The sequence below is a fragment of the Cynocephalus volans genome, chromosome X, assembly GCF_027409185.1.
Source record: "Cynocephalus volans isolate mCynVol1 chromosome X, mCynVol1.pri, whole genome shotgun sequence".
Taxonomy (NCBI): domain Eukaryota; kingdom Metazoa; phylum Chordata; class Mammalia; order Dermoptera; family Cynocephalidae; genus Cynocephalus; species Cynocephalus volans.
In genome coordinates this window covers 177567256-177574543 of record NC_084478.1, presented here as the reverse complement: position 1 = coordinate 177574543, position 7288 = coordinate 177567256, and the positions used below count along the sequence as shown (strand labels likewise).

The 7288-nt window shown below is 48.4% G+C and overlaps 1 pseudogene; it reads left to right on the top strand.

The window, feature by feature from the left end:
- Window positions 1-931: 931 nt before the first annotated feature.
- Window positions 932-1974, top strand: LOC134368634 (melanoma-associated antigen 8-like; annotated as a pseudogene).
- The last annotated feature ends 5314 nt before the right edge of the window (window positions 1975-7288 follow it).

Genomic DNA, 7288 nt, shown 5'->3' with positions numbered 1-7288 from the left:
TGGGGGCTTTGGCTCTCACTTCCTTTTCCGGTGTCTCATGGAGATAGGGCCTTGGCGTAAGGCACGTGGCCTCAGGTCAACAGAGGGCGAGTCCCAGGACCTGCCAGACATAAAGGTGATATCACACAGACCCCTCACTGCATGACACACGGATCCCACTGAATTTGGGCACCTCCTGCGGTCCTCCCTGGGATGCCCTGGGCAGGTGTGGCCAGACGTGGGCCCCTCACTGCTTTTTGTTCCATATCAAGGGTGTGAGCTCTTGTTCTGAGAGTTTCTCGGGCCAGCAGAAGGGTTGGGTCTGGGTCCTGCCGGGGGAAAGGTGAGGACTCCGAGTGAGTATGGAGGGGACCATTCATTCACCACAGAACAGTGGGGACCTCACAGAGTCTGGCCCACCCCTCCTGTCAGCACTGGGAGCCCAAGGTGTTCTTGCAGTCTGCAGCCTGAGGACCTCCTCTGTTCCTCTTACAGGAGCTCCAGGAACTGAGAGGTGAGACCTTGGTGTGAGGCAGTGTCCTCAGGTGACAGCAGAGAAGGCCCAGGAGTGCAGGAGTCAAGGTGAGGTGCGTGACCTGAATGAGGACCGAGGGCCCCACCGGCCCCGGGACAGAGGGGATCCCGCAGCGCCCGGCCCCACCCACAATACTGTCAGTGCCGGAGCCCCAACCTCTGGCAGCTGCACCCCGAGGAGCCGTCTCATTCCCCCTTCAGGTCCACAGGAGACAGGCCGACCAGGAGGACAGGAGCCCTGTGAGGCCCCAAAGCACCACCTAAAGCGAAGACCTGTGAGTAGGCCTTTGTCACAGCCCCCTAGGGTGTGGTTCTAGGCTGAGGCCGCTCACCTGCTCCCTCCTTCCCCCAGGCCTGTGCGTCCCCATCGCCCAACTCCAGCCCTCACTCCTGTCTTCTGTCCCCAGGGAAAGTCGTGATGCCTTATTGTCAGAAGAGTCAGCTCTGCAAGCTTGAGGACGGCCTTTGGGCCCAAAGAGAGGAACCGTCCCTGGTGGGTGCGCAGGTTCCTGGTGATGAGGAAGACGTGGAGGTCTTCTTCTTCACCACCTCCTCCTCCTCCTCTTACTCCAACTCCTCTGCCTCCACCTCTCCTCTGATCCCGGGCACCCCGGAGGAGGTGCCTGCGGCTGGAACACCAAGTCCTCCCCCGAGTCCTCAGAATGTCTCCTCATCCCCCACTGCCATTGCCTCCACTCCATGGAGCCAGTCAGATGAGGGCCCCAGCAGCCAAGGAGAGGCGGCCCGAGCACCTCGCAGGACGTGGAAGTCCCTGAGTCCTTGCTCCAGGATGTACCACGGGAGAAGCTGAGTGATTTGCTTAATTTCCTGCTCCTCAAGTATCGAATGAAGGAGCCGATCACAAAGGAAGAAATGCAGAATGGTGTCCTCAAAAGTTACGAGGACCAATTCCCTGCCATCTTCAGCAGAGTCTCTAAGTGCCTGGAGCTGGTCTATGGCATTGAAGTGAAGGAAGTGGATCCTGCCGGCCACGCCTACAGCCTCAGCATCTGCCTGGGCCTCACCTACGATGGGATGCAGAGTGATGACCAAAGCATGCCTAAGACCGGCCTCCTGATTAACATCCTGGGCTTGATCTTCATGGAGGGCAACTGCACCTCCGAGGAGATCGTGTGGGAAGCGCTGAGTGTGCTGGGGGTGTGTCCTGGGAGCGAGCACTCCCTCTATGGGGAGCCCAGGAAGCTCATCACTGAAGATTGGGTGCAGGAAAACTACCTGGAGTACCGGCAGGTGCCCGACAGTGATCCTGCACGCTATGAGTTCCTGTGGGGCCCGCGTGCCCACGCTGAAACCACCAAGATGAAAGTTCTGGAGCATTTGGGCAAGTTCAGTAGTACCGTCCCCAGTTCACTACCATACTCGTATGAGGAGGCTTTGAGACATGAAGTGTCCTGCACTCCTGTCCCAGCTGCGGCTGAACACAGCGTAGGAAGCAGGTGACTTACACCCTCCACGTGCAAGGGTCTCCTGAGAGATAAGAGTGAACCTCCCATGAGGTGAGGCCCAGAAGCCACTGGCCAGGAACTCTTCTGCCTGGCCTGGGGAAGCACAGCCAGCCCCATTAAAATGGCATTTTAATTAGGTTGTCTTGAGGGTAATTTGGCCAATTGTAAGCAAGGGCCGGATTTTTGGTGGTGAGGGGGATTAACTAAAATAGGGGTATGAATGGAAGAGCACCTGGGAGAATGGGAAGAGTTTTGTCCTTGACTCAGATTCTACAAGCTTTGAGTTGCATCCAGCTGGGGAAGACTCCTGCACACCCACATGAAATAAATAATAGATCATGCAGGAGGGAAATCTTACCGAGTTCTATCTCTGAAGCAACGTTTAGTGCTGAATTGGTATTCCTCGTACTGTTGTGCTGCATAATCTCTGAGGCCTCCTAGATGACACGCAAAACAATAAGGTTCTCAGAGGAGAGGACAGTAGGATCTATCACTATCCAAATATTGATAGAGATAACTGCCAATCATTAAAAACCTAATACATGTCAGACACTGTGCCAAGAGCTTTGCATACATTCCGTACATTTCAACAGTCCTACTAGACAAACTCATTATCAAACCCATTTCACACATGAAGAACCTGAGGCTCACAGGGCTTGGTAATCTTCCTGTAACCACGTGTCTAGTAAGGACCGGGGCTGGGGCTGGATGCCTGGTGTTACGGGCAAAATTGTGTCTGCCCCCGAATTCCTAAACTGCAGTACTTCAGAATGTGACTGTATTTGGAGATGAGGTCTTTACAAAGGTTATCAGGTTAAAATCAGGTCATCAGAGAGGGCTCTAATCCAATGTGACTGGTGTCTTTATAAGAAGAGAAGATTGCAACACAGATACGCACAGAGGAAAGACCATGTGAAGACACAGGGAGGACATGGCTCGTCTACAAGCCCAAAAGAGAGGCCCAGGAGAAACCAACCCTGCGCACACCCTGATCTCGGACTTCCAGCCTCCAGACCTGCGAGGAAATGAGTTTGTGTTGTTCAAGCTGCCCAGTCTACTTTACCTTGTTAGGACAGCCCAAGCAAACTAATACACATGGTCTGAATTCAGTAGAGCTCACGCCATTCTCACTCGCCCAACCTAAAGCAGGCCTTCTATCTCACAATTCATTTCTCAGGACTCTGTAACGTCTCTCTCTTCTCATGACTCTGCAGTGTCTCTCAGGCAACCAAAAGATGGGTCCTGTGGTACTAAATGACGGTACTAAAAGCAGGTGTGAAGAAGTGCTATGGACTAAAATGTGTCCCCCCACAACTTACATGTTGAAGTCCTAACCCCAATGTGATGGTATTTGGAGATGGGGCCTTTGGGAGCTAATGAGTGTTAGATGAACTCTTGAAAGTGGAGGCCCTCATGATGGAATTGGTGCCCTAACAACAGGAGACACCAGACCTCCCCCCCACCCCCGTTCTCTGCCAGACACACAGAGAATGTGGCTGTCTACAAGCCAGGAATAGAGCCCTCGCCAGACACCCCCTATACTGGCATCTTGATCTTGGACTCCCCAGCCTCCAGAACTGTGAGAAAACAAATGTCTGTTGATTAAGCTACCCAGTCTATGGCATTTTATCATATATAGCAGCACGAGCTGACTAAGACAAGAAGGAAGGTGACAATGCACGCCAAACACCAATTGGGGATTGGCTGTGGTTCCTTGAGAAACAATTCTGTCCAGGTGACAACATTCTCATGCAGTCCCAGCACTTTTCTGCAATGCTGTGGACTTCTCCTAGTCTTCGCCCATATGTCCTCCTATCCAGCTCTGGAATCTGGCCTGTTTCCCAGCTCTTTGTGGCTGCATCCTCTCAAGGCTGCACCCTGCTCCCAGTGGGACAGCCAAGAATCACGGGCCCTCCCCCTAACAATGCAGCACTTTTACTCTTTGCAGACATCCCCTTACTGTCTGTGTCCCTCACTCTGGAGCCCCCTGACAGCAAAGTCCCTTTGACTTTAAATAGTGACCTTTGTACACCTGATCATCCCGTTGGATGTCTTCGACACATTCTCAAAATGTTTTCCAAATAAGCTGGTGATTGGAGTCTGATTTGGCCCATCATGTACCAGTTCCTGGGATATAACCCTGAAGTTAGTTAGAGGTTTTGAAATCACCCTGATATTTACAGTAGCATGTTAATGGGATGTCTCATTTGAAACTAGCCACTTAACACATACATAGATGAATGAGCTTTGCTATGTGGTCAAAAACCAAAGCCTCTTATATTAGTCAGCTCAGACTACCATAGCAATATCCCATAGACTGGGTGGCCTAAAAAACAGAATCTGTTTCTCACATTTCTGGAAGCTGGGAAGTCCAAGTTCCAGGTACTGGCAGATTTAATGCCTGGGGAAGGCTCTCTTCCTGGCTTGTAGATGGCCACCTTCTCGGTGTGTCATCACATGGCAGAAAGAGAGACCGGCAAGCTCTCTGGTGTCTCTACTTATAAGGGCACTAATTCCATCATGAAGGCCCCACACTTACAACCTCATCTGAGCCTAATTACCTAATTACCAAAGGCCTCGTCTGCAAACACATCACATTGGGAGTAAAGACTTCAACATTAAAATTTATTTTTCAACATTAAATTTGGAGAGAGGGGGAAAAAAGTTCAGCTCATAGCATCTCCCTCGTAAATGGTAGATGAGGAAAGATTATGGAAATCACTGTGGAGCAAAGATCAACTAAAGTTAAACTTCTAAAACCCTGAAATCCTCCTAGGAGTGAAAAAGGGTTCCTTGGTGTACATGCTAGCTCTGATGAAAAACGAAAAAATAACCATCTTTTCACTCTCTGTGGCCCATGTATCTGCGCCCAGGAGACTCCTGCCTTTCAGTGTGTCTAATGGCACCAGTGCAGATAGATATTCTGGCATTTGGAGGGTAGCAGAGACTGACTGGTTAAGATTTTGCCCAGCATCAAAAGCAAGTAAACTTTTCAGCCTACTGAGATTTTAGAGGTTATTGCAAAGGATGGTGCAGAAAAGTGCTATTGAATAAAAACGGCTCCCCACTGAGATTTATGAGATCCTTGGAAAACTCCATGGGATGCTGATTTGAAAGCACCTGCCAGGTACTTAATAGCCAAGATATGGAGCCAACCGAAATATCCATCGATGGACGATTGGATAAGGAAAATGTGGTATATATCCACCATGGAATACTACTCTACCATAAAAAAGAATGGAATGCTCCCATTTGCAACAACATGGATGAGCCTGGAGAAACTTAGGTTGAGTGAAATAAGCAAAGCACAGAGGGATAAATACCGCATGTATCGCTCACAAGTGGGCACTAAGAGAGAATGAAGGAAGGAAAAGAAAGACCACAGTGGTGCCTTGGACTTGCAGAGGGAGAGAACAGACCCAGGGATACAAAGTGGAGTGGGGAAAAGGGGGGTGGGGAGGGAGCTCAGATAAAATTGGGTGGAGGACACTGGGTATAATCACCATTTGTGGTAATGGACATGCTGCCAGTATGGATCCGGCCATCACATCTTGGGCACGAGTGGTGACAATTAGCTTTGTACCCCATGAATATTCATAACCAATAAAAAAATGAAAAATTCTTAAAAAGTGAAGATTTGAAAAACTTGAGGCAAATCTGGCCTTCTCAGAAACTTCCAGCAATGAAGACGGCTGTTTCATAACAAACTAAAGTAGTTGATTTTGTCGAGCACCTACGATGTAACAGTTTAAGGGAAGACTTCAAGTGCCCTTACACGTCTTGTCTTCCTGTCTTTCCTGGACACAGGGACGGTACATTGCCAGTCCACTTGTAGTTAGCAAGAGTCATGCGACTTTTCCTTACCACTGAAACGTGAGCAGATGCGTTGTTTGTCCCATGTAGGCATTTGAGAGCCAGTGGGCCATTCCCATCCTTTCTCGCTCCATGCGACAGCAGACATGGCGATTCCACACTGAGAAGGCAGGACCACAGGAATCTGGATCTCTGGGTCACCTGAGACTGGAGAGGCGCTGCCAAACCACATCAGAGTTTATGTGCACAAAAAACAAACCTTTGTTATGTTTCAAGCTATTCAAATGTTGGGGTCTGTCTGTTGCATCAGCTTGCAGTTACGTTAAATACTACGCAGTTACTATTTATGTGGTTAAGCTGACTTAGATGTCTTAACTGCAAATGTGATAGTGCCCATATTCTTGTTGCAAAACATTTGTAAATACAGATAAATCACATTTCCTATCTTTAGAAAGGTCTTTCACAATTTAGCCACCTCCTCAGCGCTCACCACAAGTAATAATCTGGTGTGTATGATTTTAAAGCTTATTCTACGACTTTTCACACAGATGTGCTATGATAATATACAGTGTTTTTTAACACCCATGAGTAATGATGCACATGTTGATCTGTCACGTGTCTTTGCCACTTAATAAGATGGATGCAAGGTGTCTGCAGATCCTGCCCGTTTGGTCTTCTCATGGTTTTCAGTGAACAGGCCAAAGAAGGGAGTGACAGTGTTCGCTGGGGTTAATGATCCTGACTACCAAGGCGAAGTTGGGCTATGACTCCACAAAGGCAGTCAGGAAGAGTATGTCTGCAATACAGACGATCTTTCGGGTGTCCCTCAGTATGACCATGCCCTGTGATTAAGGTCGGTAAGAAACTACAACAACCCAGTCCACGCAGGACTATTCACGGCCCAGACACATCAAGAATAAAGGCTTGAGTCACCTCACCAGGCAAAGGACTATGACCAGCTGAGGTGCTTGCTGAAGGCAAAGGGAATACAAAAAGGGTAATAGAAGAATCTAGTTATAAATACCAGCTACAACCACGACACGAGCTTTACAGAAACAAGGACTGTAATTGTCATGAGTATTTCCTCCCTGTTTTGTTATGAATATGTTTGTCAGCAAAATGCCTGTGAATTTGATGCTTTCCTTTCTATTGCTGAGTAGTATACCGTTGTATGGATGCACCATAGTTCATCTTACACCCATGGAAGGATGTTTGGGTCGTATTCAGATTTTGGAAAATATGCATAAACCTTCATGTGTAGGTTTTTGTGAGAACATACATTTTTATTTCTTCCAGGAGTGGCATTTCTGAGTCATATGGTGCCTGTTTATAAGAAATGACCAAGTGATTTTCCCCATGGCTGTAGCATTTCATAATTCCCACCAGCAATGTAAGACATTTCAACTTGTCCTTTATCCTTGCTAGCAATTAGTAGTGTCGGGATTTTTAAAATTTTAATCCCTTTCAAATGTGTTTAGTGTTATCTCATCTTTATT